Source organism: Mycteria americana, chromosome 1 (genome assembly GCF_035582795.1).
Source record: "Mycteria americana isolate JAX WOST 10 ecotype Jacksonville Zoo and Gardens chromosome 1, USCA_MyAme_1.0, whole genome shotgun sequence".
NCBI classification, from domain to species: Eukaryota; Metazoa; Chordata; class Aves; order Ciconiiformes; family Ciconiidae; genus Mycteria; species Mycteria americana.
Window position 1 is genome coordinate 67,766,621 of NC_134365.1, and position 12,901 is coordinate 67,779,521.

Here is a 12,901-nt window from a genome sequence, read left to right on the forward strand (position 1 = left end):
TGACAACCTTGTTATCATTCAATAATTAGTTCAGTGGGATCCATAAATGTAAAATAATTGTGGTTTATATCAGAGAGGCTCAAGTATTCGTACCCTAATATGAGCTCAAGTATTCATACTCTAATATGAGCAATAATCTGTGAGATATTGTTCCTCCTGCTTGTAGTGGTTATCCAAGACTTGCGCAAGTCTACTTGTCTTGCACAAGGGGTAAACGTAGAAGACAGCCAACACTTGTAATTCTTTGTGAAAAATAACTGTCCTTTGCCCAATACGGACCCTGTAGTTTTATATGACCCTTCCCTGAATGTTCCGTTTATTTTTAGACCTGACCAGAGCAGCAAGTTAAAATGGGTGAATCGTGGAGCGGTCTGTTCGCTGAGCCTTGGGTGTTCAAGCCCTGCTGTAGGGTGAAGAGCTACACAAGTGAACGTGGCAAATGAACAATTGAGTTTTATTTGCAAAGTGCGTTTGGCAGGACTGTGCAGCAGATGTAATTCCTGAGGAGCTCAAACGCTTATCACAGGTCATCCATTCTCCCAGCGAGAGGCAGGCATGGAGCATGCAAGAGACATCCCAATCTTCGCACAGCACGTTCGGTGCCAGATTCTCTCCCGCTCCCACGGCCAGCTGGTACAAGCCTAAACTAAAATAAAATTAAACTCCTCCCTCAATAGCAGCCAGATGTTGGGTTTGGTGCTCTGCAATCCTTGCATTCTCCTGCTTTCAACGAGAGGTTTTCACAAAGGCTGGTGTTAGCCTAGGGAAGCCATTTTCCTTACCCTGCCTGTGCAGCCAGAGGGAAGAGATGGGCTCCTGCAGTAGGCCTTGCGAGGAGAAACCTCACTTGGCTGCTTTTAATTATGCCTAGAGAAGTCCAGCAGAGGCAGCTGGTGGAGGCTAAGCTAGCATTAATCTTTATGAATATACCTCCCAGCACTGTCCTCCCATACTGAGTTCATTTCTTCAAAGGCATCCAAGTGATATATTAGCATGTTCTTTACACATAAAAAATAAAGAGTTTACGAGAGTGAAATCTAAGGGTGATGGACTGAGGTAGTTGTATTTTTTACAATACATTAATAATTTAGACATGAAGACAAATTCCTTATTTGTCTTACAGAGGCACAGGATAGAGACCAGAAAATGTGGCTTCAATTTCTAGGTCTCCCTGACTTCCACCGAGACCTTTAAGCGATTTGCTTACGGCGTATCCCATTTTGCAGCTAGGGAGCTGAGGTACAGAGTGGTGGGACTTCGCTGCAGCCAGTCTCTGCCTTGCCAATCTAGGCTGTTCAGCCTTGGGGTTAGCAACCGCTCATCCAGCGGCCATTGGTGTGTGACTGAGAGCAGCTTCTCAACGCGACTGTGACGGAAGTACCCTGAGGTCTCATCTGCGGTTAATTCCAGTTTAAAGGCATTGGTAAAACCTGTTGATTTGTGGTGTTGTGGGCATGTGCAAATCTGTCTAGCTGTGTATGGTTAGAGAGTTTTGTAATCATTAGGACAGAAGAACAAGGCTTTCTTCATACTTAACTACAATACAGTGATTATGGTTACTATCTGCAATGTGATTAAGCACTACAGAAATGCATATGAATATTTGCTTGGCTGTTGTGTGAGGATGGCAACCGATTCCCTACCAAAAGGGAGGAAGAAAAAAACAGATGCTTTGCAAGAGCAAGTGTCCCTGGCTTCTCATCCTGAGCCCAAAGCTCTTCTAGGAGGTACAGCCATCCATTAACATCAAGGTAATCTTGTCCCCTCTCTGCCCCACAACCTGTCCCTGCTCATTGCAAGCCCAAATAGATCATCACCCATACCAGAAAATGCACGGTGGAAGACATACGAAGTGCTAGCAAGAGATTTCCAATGGTAGTCAGAAATGGTCAGTACAACCGAGAGTCTCGTCTTTGTTGTTGTTGTTTGGTTGGTTTTTTAAAAAAGGCATGGAATGAATGTCAAATGAACTGGGAAGTCAGCCCAAAGACTGTGCTCCTGTACTTGAGATAGCTGTGACCTCTTCCATTAAGTCACCTTAGCCTGTTTCTTCTGCTCAATGCTCTCACCTGAATTAAGTGTACCTGCTTGCACACATGCAGCTTTTGAACTGTCACTACCCCATGAGATAAATAGGATGTGCTCCAAATCGGACCATGTAATATGAACCCACCAGCTTGGAATTAGTGTGGCTGTTGGCTTTCCTGAGATCTAAACCTCTTGCAGATGGTCTGTGGTTCCTGACTGTATAAATAGTATGAAGCCGGCTGAAAGGGGGTGTGGTGCACAGGACATTTCCCCCCTACACTCCATAAAATGACTTTCAGAAAAACTGCATTCAGGGAACGTAAGTGGAAACATCACCCCATAGCTCGACCCAGCTTTCATGTTCTCAAAGCTGTGGAAAAGGTTTCCATTCATGGTAACAGGAACACAGGAGAACTAGGAAAAACTTGCAGACCAGAGAAGCTATTTAATTCATCCTCTGCATGGACTTTGTTAGAAGAGAATTTCAGATGTCAGCAGGAATTTGTGCTAGACAGGGTAGTGTGGGTAGCTGTGATCAGTGAGAAATAGGATAGCTGTTCTGGGCTTAGTCATTTGTGTTTAACTGGCATAATGCTGAGAAGTGAGGAATGAACTAGCTGATCTTCAATTCAAATGTGTGTCCTAGCAAGTGCAAATACAAGTTGATCCACCATAGCTTGCTGAAGTCAGTGGAAGTTCCTAAAACCGATGAGTTCCTAAAACCGATGAGTTTAGACAGGCATTCATGAGCACTGTAGTCTGCAAACCTATTAGTTTGTGCACAGAAGAGAAGCAACTCTCTTAATAAAGTGACTATTGTTGCTGCTTTCAACACACAATGTTTATTAAGCCAGTCCCACTCTTACACATGAGAGTTTGTTCTAGGTGATCTCAGCATTTGAAGTACAAATGCTTATCTCTGTGAAGGGCCAGGCTTGTGCTAATGAAGATATTCAAAAGCCTCGTGTTCATCTCTTTGGTTAAGATAGCCTGGAAGAGAGTAGCAGCAATATACAGTGTCTGACAAGCAGGAGACTGACCACGAAGACTGCCAGCATTGACCCTGGGTAGAGCTGTGAACAGCATGGTTTGTCTTATCACTAAGTGCAGGATGTCCTGGACAGATCCCACCCAGCCCAGTATCACAGATTATGTTTGTGGGCAAATCTGAGACCCCATTCTCTGTGGTAGAGCGGGACCTAGCAGTACAAGGCAACAGTACAGGCATGCCCCTTTTCTGCCCTCCACAGCCACTCCAGGCTGTAGTTACCAGAAGCACTTTGCCAGCTAGAGCATGCATCAGCCTTTTACTTGCACTTGGCCCGTAGCCGAATGAAGCTTTCCTTTGACATTGGAAGTTAAATCTGTTTGCAATGGGACCAGCTCCTGCAAGTGTCCAAAGTGCTGGGAAGTTTTCATCCAAACAAATGATGCAGGGCTACCAGCAAGTTTTCCCAAGCACCGCAAGCCTAATGCCTTGTCTGGTTCTATTGCCACCCAAGCTGGCCACGTTCCTGGCGATGTCCTAGGCTGAGCTACTGAGCGAGATGCCTCCTCAAAGAGCTTCCTGGGATGCCCCTCTGTCCCTTGGACCTTGCTCCTTTCAGGTTTCATAAGCAGGGGGATTCTGAGTGACTTTTGTGCTGAGAGTAAGGGTTAGGAAGGGAAGGAGAAGGAAGCAGCAGCAAGATGGGGGAGGAAGGAGCCTGTAGTTCATTGAAATGGCTCTCAGCAGGCAGTGTTTCCATACAAGAACCTCCCTGGCTACCCCCCCTGCCAAAGTATTGCTTAGGGGAGGATGGCAGGAGGGCTCGCACTCCCTTCGCTCCTCCCAAATCTAAAAGAGACTTTCTGCCTCTGGCTTAGGCAATTAATCAGGTAAGGAAAAACTATTGAGGACTCCAGGCACAATACACGCTGTAACATCTTAATCGATTTCCCCCTCCCCCTCTTTCAAAAAATATTTGCCTGCAAGGGCCTGTACTACTTTTTTCCCTTGTTATAGCCATGCTGGCACAGGAGCCATGGGTAAGGAGCTGGGAGATGATGGTAGCAGCTCTGTTTGTCTCTGTATAATCACTCGTGGCTCTCTTACTCAGCTAATTAAAACCAAACCCCCTCTAGCTACCCTGAAAAATGTAAATAACGTTTATTAAAACATTGTTCTGTGGTATAACCAGCACCCAAGTTACAGAAAGGCTGTTATGAAACAGGATTTTGCTTGCAAAGAAGTGGATAGCTACAAATCAAGTGAATACCAGACTTTCCTCATGAAAGCATTAAGCTGGGGACAAACAGAAGTGTGTACAATTAAAAATGTATGAAATGCACAAAGCCAAACAGCTGGCAGGGGCCAAAGCTGTCTGAACACCTTCGCATTGCGCTTTGCCTGTCTCTAGAGTTAGCACAGATATAAAGGGTGTGGTATACACAGCGAAACAAGGTTTTTCCAAGGGCACTGTGTTCTTAGCACAAGTAGCAAGGAAATAAAAAGACAAAACACACTAAAGCAGGAGAAAAAAAGTTCTGATGAGACAGGAGAGTGTTTGTTCTTGAATCTCTGGCTAAATGCACAATGCGTGTTCAACAGCAGGTTTGCCATAATGTAAAATAAAGGGACAAAATGTGAATGTGAAGCCAAGAACAAAGATGAGTCCAATATAAGGACACATAGCTCCTGCGTATTCACATTGATATCAAAACCCAAGCATGTTTTGTACAAGCACAAAACAAACCCTTGGTGCAAAAAACAAGCAAGCGAAACTTCTTGGTTGTTTGCTGCACTTGATAAAGACGTTACAGAACAGGCCTGATTTAATTCTTCTCCAGTTGTGGCAATGCCAGACTGACTTGAAAGGATTTGATCCAACTTCTGAGCACTCTAATCTGAGCCTATCAAACCTTTGAAAGTGACTTTAAAGATAACGAAATGAAGGACTCTGGAATTACATGAGCGTGTAAAGCCAAGTGCATGTTCTAGCCTTGCTGAGCTGAACAGCATGGGCTGCAGTGTGGCAACCCTAAACCCCCATTCCTCAAACGGAAATCAGGGAGACATTTAGAGAGGTGGTTCTGCTTGTATGCAAATCTGTACAGATAAGTATGGCTCACCAACAAAATTACATATTAATATGCTGCCTTGTTGGTTTCTTAGGTTTGCAGTTTCTAACTTTGACTCAGCACGGGCAATGCCAAACTCTCAGCCCTAAAATGTGCTCAAGTTCATATTTCAGTATTTGTAACCAATCCAGCTGTGCCAGAAAAGATTAACTTTTCTGCTCTTTAGCTCTGCGTAGGAAGTGAGGACTGGCTGTCCTGTACCGCCCAGAGCATCTCCTGGAGCTAAAGCATCCTGCGTCTGCCGGTGCAGCGTCCTGGCTGACCCTGGCAGCTGCCCCGAGGAGGAATCTGACCAGAGCTGCCACGCTGAGGAAGGGGTGCAAAAGAAGCAGAATGGCCAAGCAGTTATCGAAGGTGTAAAATAAAATAAAACAAAAAATAAATTGGAAAAAAAAAAGCAGGAGGACAGCACAGGATCAAAATAAATAGTAAGAGAAGGAGAGCTGAGGAAGCCAGGGCCAGAGAGGACCGCGCAGGCTCAGGGGGCAGCAGCTCTGGGCCTGAGAGCAAAACCGCAAATGGAGCGTGAAGAATTCGCCTCCTCTTCCTCGGCTGCTGCCTCGTGAGGCCTTGTGTGCTCCACAGGCCCACCTCAGCCAGCACCCGCAGGAAGCCGGCGGACACCTGCGGGGATTCTGGAGGGCCATGACGGGGACTGTGTGACTGTCCGGGGGAGAGCAGAGCCATAACCGCTTCAAGGTAGCAAAGGGGCCACGGCCTTGATGAACAATGAGCCCCTGGGGAGAGAAGCCAGGGCTGGCCGGTGGCCAGGCACCAGCCTGAAGAGACCATAGACTAAGGCTGCCAGCGAACTGCCCTGTCAAGCTGAAACAAAACCTTTCCCATTCAATAAAAGGTCCTGCTATCTCACGTTATAGAATCACAGAATCATATAGGTTGGAAAAGACCTTTAAGATCATCAAGTCCAACCGTTAACCTAGCACTGCCAAGTCCACCACTAAACCACGTCCCTAAGCACCACATCTACACGTCTTTAAATACCTCCAGGGATGGTGACTCAACCACTTCCCTGGGCAGCCTGTTCCAGTGGTTGACAACCCTTTTGGTGAAGAAATTTTTCCTAATATCCAGTCTAAACCTCCCCTGGCACAACTTGAGGCCATTTCCTCTCGTCCTACCACTTGTTACTTGGGAGCAGAGACCGACCCCCACCTCTCTACAACCTCCTTTCAGGTAGTTGTGGAGAGCCATAAGGTCTCCCCTCAGCCTCCTTTTCTCCAGGCTAAACAATCCCAGCTCCCTCAGCCGCTCCTCATCAGACTTGTGCTCCAGACCCTTCACCAGCTTCGTTGCCCTTCTCTGGACACACTCCAGCCCCTCAATGTCTCTCTTGTAGTGAGGGGCCCAAAACTGAACACAGTATTCGAGGTGCGGCCTCACCAGTGCCCAGTACAGGGGCACGATCACTTCCCTAGTCCTGCTGGCCACGCTATTTTTGATACAAGCCAGGATGCCATTGGCTTTCTTGGCCACCTGGGCACACTGCTGGCTCTTATTCATCCGGCTGTCGACCAGCACCCCCAGGTCCTTCTCTGCCGGGCAGCTTTCCAGCCACTCTGCCCCAAGCCTGTAGCGTTGCATGGGTTGTTGTGACCAAAGTGCAGGACCCAGCACTGAGAGCCTTATTGAACCTCATATAATTGACCTCAGCCCATCGATCCAGCCTGTCCAGGTCCCTCTGCAGAGCCTGCCTACCCTCGAGCAGATCGACACTCCCGCACAACTTGGTGTCATCTGCAAACTGAGGGTGCTCTCAATCCCTTCATCCAGATCACTGATAAAGATATTAAACAGAACTGGTCCCAGTACTGAGTCCTGGGGGACACCACTTGTGACCGGCCGCCAACTGGATTTAACTCCATTCACCACAACTCTTTGGGCCTGGCCATCCAGCCAGATTTTACCCAGCGGAGAGTATAGTGGGATAGGTGAACTGTGCTGCGAACCTCATGGCGTGGCCTGGAGATCAACATGGTCGCCAGCCCTGGGGTGGCCTGCGTGACGGCATGGATGAGGCCAGGGCTTGCGGAGGGCCGCAGCTCTCAGGTGGATGACCAGCGCTCTCCCACAATGTTTTTAAGGTGAAAAAGGCAAGGGGCAACAAAGCGATGCCTGGAGACTGTGCAAAATGCTGGTGGTCACTCCCTGCTGCTGTGCTGGAGCATCCGTCAGAGACCTTGGTGAAGGCAAGTGTGGCTGGAGAAGAAGCCAGAGGCCTGGCCATGGGGAGGAAGGGTCCGTCATGGCACCCCCGGTGCTGCTCGTTGTGCAGCAGTACTGCCGAGAGCTGCAACAGCGCGGCAGAGGTGACAACAGCATGTCAACAGAGGTGGCGGTGGGCCCTCTGAGGAGGAGGAGGAGGAGAGAGCTGGAGTGAGGACGTACCTTTATATTTCTTTCCTAACGCTGAGCAGTGGAATAGCATGTAAGTGAAACCTTTGAAATGCAAAGATAAAACCAGACCTAAAGTCCGCCAAAACAATAGGTGACTAAGCAGGAATCTTGTGCACTTCAGCTCAATAACATAGTCCAGATCTGTTCTCTGCTGAAGGGCCAGGGTCAAAAGCCTTCAGTACAGACAGCTCACATAGGTTCTTCCTTTTAAATGGCAGTCACATTCTCAGTGCGGGAGGTGCTGCTCTGACACCTGCTACCAGCTGGGAGGTGAGAGAAGACTGGCACCCCTCCAGTTGTGGGCTTTTTGGGTTAGGCTTCTGTTACTGTCCTCATAGGTTGCTTCAACTTCATATCATTTATTTTGAATAGGAAGCATTTATCCACCTGAAGCACTGAAGTCTCCAAATCGGTAGCAGACAGCTAGCATCAGCCGCTGTGGCATTAAAAAACATTAAGCCTATGTGCTTATTTAAGAGGCAATTTCTGCTCTCTGTTTCGAACAGTCTTGCAGGATTTGTGCAGGCAGGTAAACATGAGCCTATATACTCCTATGGGTGGCAGGTTTTTGGAAGCAAGTAATTCATAAAGGTTTTGGAAAAGTTAAACATGAGAACAGATGTTTTAAAACTTATTTTCTTTGAATCGTCTAAGAGTTCATCTCATTGTTTGACCTCAGTTTAAGTTACTTGTCCCAAAGTATCAGATCCAGAGGCACAAATATCCTACTGAGTCAATATCTTTGCCATCTTGCAAGCAGACCAGGGCCAAAGATATCATTGTACTCCTTTGTCAAATCAAGAATCACAGTTTCTGTCTTGTTTTAATGTTGGAAGAAGATTCTATCTGTCTAGTGAAAAACTTTGTTCCAAGATGTTGCTTTTTGGTCTGAATCCAGCCTTGTCTAATGCTCAGAATTTGCACAACCAACACGAGTCCATACAGAGTAAGCTGCTCATGGAGCTACAAGCTGCACAGTCCAGAAGCAATATCAGGTAGTAGTTATCAGTTAGTTTTACTCTTTCTATCACTCTCGCTTTCTGTCACACCCTGGGCATCCTGTGTTGGTGAACAATATGAGATGCAAAAGCTGGCAAGTGTTCTATGCCCTTCTTACTAAGTAACATCTGATACCATCTAGACCAGGTGGTTTTCATCCAGTCAGAGCAGTCTCCAAGTCCTTAACAGAGAACTGTTGTTGGAGTGCGCTTAGCTTGCTCTGCGCTAGAACCGATCTGCACACATACAGGTACTGCTGTCTTCCGTCTTCAAAAGCTAATCCCTGTTGACCTAACCACCCTAGACGTGGTCATGCTGGTCAGAGACACCTCACAACCTAAGAACAAGGGATGGTCTCTGTGCCGGCCCCACCTTTCTGATAAGAGACCAGGGATTTTTTGATGGACACAATGATGCAGTTTACTTTCCCAGGACAGGAGATTCTCCGCTCTGCTTCAAACACCATGTGTGGTCCTATAGCTCTTGTGACAACTGTGTGGAATGGATGCTGTCACTCACTTGACGAAGGTGTTTTGTTGTAAGATCATTTTATGGTACATATGGTATTCAATTGGTTAGATCTGAGTACTGTTTCTAATTTCCTGTGACTGGTGTTATTATGGGCATTATCACTCCTACCTGAGAGAGAAACGGGAGATTTCCAGCAACAGTTTATTGACTGATCTCAGAGAAGTTGGGTACTCCCATTTCCTTTGTGGAGAGGGAAATGCCTGCTTTCTTAGGACCATACATAGAATATAGCTGAATTTTAGAAGCCCTCAGTGCCAACAGAGAACTAGCAGTGAAGGGAACACGTCATGCTTCTTCAAGAGGTTTATGGATGTTTTCAAGTCTAAAGTAGCTGTTACCCCACCACATCAGACTAACCACTTAGTAGGGATTCCGCACTGATGGTAACAGATTGCACTCCAGCAACTCAGTCTAAATTTCTATGAGGAATGTAGTTAAGATGCTGTAGCTGGCTACTCGCAGTGTTTTTGTAAGGACCCTATATGAATTTCACACAGGCAGATGACATTTTCTGCTCCTGTCTACTTACCATGAGAGACTTGGAGAATGGAAAACGAATAACTGCTATCGTAACAGTTGCCCTATAAAGGGACCTGGATCATTTAGAGTATGGCGTGCCTGAAACATGACTGCATGTACCTGTCGGAGGGGAGTCTGTGTCTTTGTGCATTTAAAGCATTAAAAACACGTGGAGCAGGAAGCAGTGATAATGATGGATTATATAAACCTAGCAGGGAGGTGTACTGTTGCAGAGCAGAAGCTGGCCAGCATGAAGACACACCAAAATATTTGGAAGGCAAAAAGTTACAGAGGCGTCGCTGAGCCCTGCTGTCCCCCAGAAGGTGGGATGGGGGTAAAAGCCAGCACAGGAGCATCACAGCCTTAAGGCAAGGGGCGGTGAGAGCCTGGGACCATGAGCAGGGGAGAGGACTGTCATGGCACAGAGATTACAAACCAACACGGTATTTACCAGAGCTAAATAGTCTGCTGTTAAGGACAGCGGAACCTGTGCAGCAGGCTTGAAGGAAAGCGCTGACCTATTTCAGAGCCAGTCCCCAAGAAGCTGAGTTTCTGGCATGCTGTGCCTGCACAAGGTTCACACCTGACATCCTGGTCTGTCTAGGGATAGATAGAAAGGTGCCACAGATTTGAAGTAGACTCTTGAGTTTAGCAATTGGTATCTGTCCCCCAAGCCTCCCAGCACACCCTCAAAATGTTGTTTCCAACACCCCAGTCAGCATTTACATGCTGACTCAGTGTAAGGAGCATGCTGGGAGCCCATTTGCCACAGCTTATAAAAGAGGCTTTAAAGGGCTGTTGCTGCCTTAAAGAATGGCACATACAAACCCCCCCCTGTTTTGCAGGCCTCCTATGAATGGCTATTTATTCTAATTTACAGCAGGATGTGTTTTATAAGAGGGTAAACTTGGCCTGACTATTTAAGTGAGAAACATTTGAATGCTTACACACACATACACACACACACACTACTGGGAAAGACCTGGGCCTTCACAGCACACGCACACACACATCTCTGCTTGATGGCCACCAGCATCCTTGGAACTGAGGGTTGCAGTTGAGCCGCTCCTCCTGCCTTCTTTGTGTGTCTAAATGTGTTCAGAACCTCTCTGTTCTGAAACAGCTTGAGGATCTAGAAGTAGAGGAAACACCAGGCTGGTCAGACCTGCAGTCTCGGGACTGTCTGGGACCGTGGCTGGTACTAGATGTCACAGAGAAAAGTGCCTGAAACCCTGAACAGTTTTGCTCACCATCAAGCAGTTAGCAATTGGCCTAAGCAGGAGGGACTTAGCCCTTGCTCAAACTTTTCTTTTTTTTTATTACATGGTGTGAATTAGATGTTCATGATTCCCCAGTCAACTCTGAGTGCAAGTACTCAGCCCCAGCATTCGCAGGGCAAAGAAGGATCAGCTCAAGAGGTCACTTTCATAACTATCCAGTTTTCCCACTTCCTTCCTACAGATAATGCAAATCAACCCGTAAATATTGTTCTCGTTTTTGAAACCTTGTGTTAGGACTGGTTCAGCCACTGCTAAGGGTAGCTATCCTGACAAGAAGAGTCAGTCAGTTCAGCTATGGATAGAGATTTGTTTTGACAGCATGCTGAAAATAGCATCTCAGAAACCACACTGCTAGCTGGTTTTAGAAAGGCCAGTTTTTGAAGCGTTTCTGACCGGTCAGCTTGCTACTCTGTAAATAGCAATCACTTTGTTTAGCTATTTTTTGAAAAGTGCCCATGCCTGAAGGACAATGCCATCCCAGGGCACCTCTTCATGACTTAGCCAACCCTGCAGGTTGCTCTCATTCAGCTTCCCCAGGAGCCCCTGGGGCTCATAAGAGGAGCAGGAACTCACCTGGGGATGCCATCACTCAAGGAGCCACCCCACCTGCCTTGCCCTGTCAGGCTGGGCTTCCCGCAGGCTTCAGGGCACTGCCGCCTGGCTGGGGCCCCAACCTGCTCAGGTGAGCTCAGCCCCAGCTGGAGTACGTCCCCTCCCACAGCACCTAATCGGCCTTAATGCCTCACACATAAGCCCAGTCATCCTAGAGGGAAAGAGAAAAGTTGAACTGTGGCTCTAACCACTCTTTAAAGACATTTCTTTAGAAGCTGAAAGGTATCTGGCATGAAAGTCCTAAACCTTCCTGCTTCATAAAACTGTCCTTTCCTTGCTGAGAGGCTTCATACATCTTTCCTGGAGATGTAGGTAAGTTGCAAAATATCTTCTCTGGCCCTGTGGGGCCTGTGCCCTCTTGCATCTCTCTTCTCCCATACCCACATAGCGCTGGTGCTGGCTTTGTTGGTTGTCTCTGCGTCATGGGGTTAGTGAAGACAGAGGAACTTTCCCTCTGGCCTTGAGATGTCTAGCAGATCACTCTGTGCCTCTGTAGCACAGGGCTCATGCTGTACGCTAGCTCTGTGGCTCAGGCTCTGCCACTTCTGCCCTGGAGGCAGCATCTGGGTCCCTTGACTTCTCTGCATGCTGTAATTTGCAATATGAACGGGCAGTCAGACCTGAGGGAAGTCACTAAGGTCAGATGTGTGTCCTGGTTTGGGTTTATTTAAGTCTCTTTCAACATCCTGTAGAGCTAATTCCTGACCATGAACATCCATTATGGAACCCGACTTGCTTTTGGGGAGCCCTGTGATCAACACCTGCTCAAATTTTGCCTGAAGCTTGCATATCCTGCTTCTGCCGTCCCCTTATCTACACGGTTTTGTGAGTGAAGACTTCCTCCTGGAAAGTCTTTCACCTTTCCTTATCTTCTTTTCATTTTCAGAATGGGATGCCTCTGCCCTGAGGAGGGGGGATGCATTCTACAGCCTCCCTGCTGCCTCCTCCCTTCGTGCTGCTTTCTCCCTGCCTGCCCTTTTCCTCTATCTGCCCTTGGCTTGTTTTTTAGAGGATGTCAAGTGTCAAATTTGGTTGATTTGTTGCAGTCCAATTAGCTGATTCAATCCAATTAAGCTATCTGAAGTTATCTGTGTAATGTGGTGGTTTTGTTAGCCAACTCCATTCCCTCTTACCCTTGCAAAAAGTTTTGCCTCCAGCTCCTCCCTCCGGATCTCAGTGGTAGATTTCCACTTGGTTCTTGGCTGCTTGTTCAAAGCTCACAACTGGGACTCCAGGTTCTGCAGACTTCCTTCAGGGACCATCTCCTCCCACCACCTCCTTCCCCTGGTTAGCCAAGTCTGCCCACAGCTCTCCTTCCTTGCCAGAAGATTTGTAAGTACTGTTTCTGTCTTTGGCAGCTTGGCAATAAGGTCAGCAAGATGCTATTCCCTCATGAG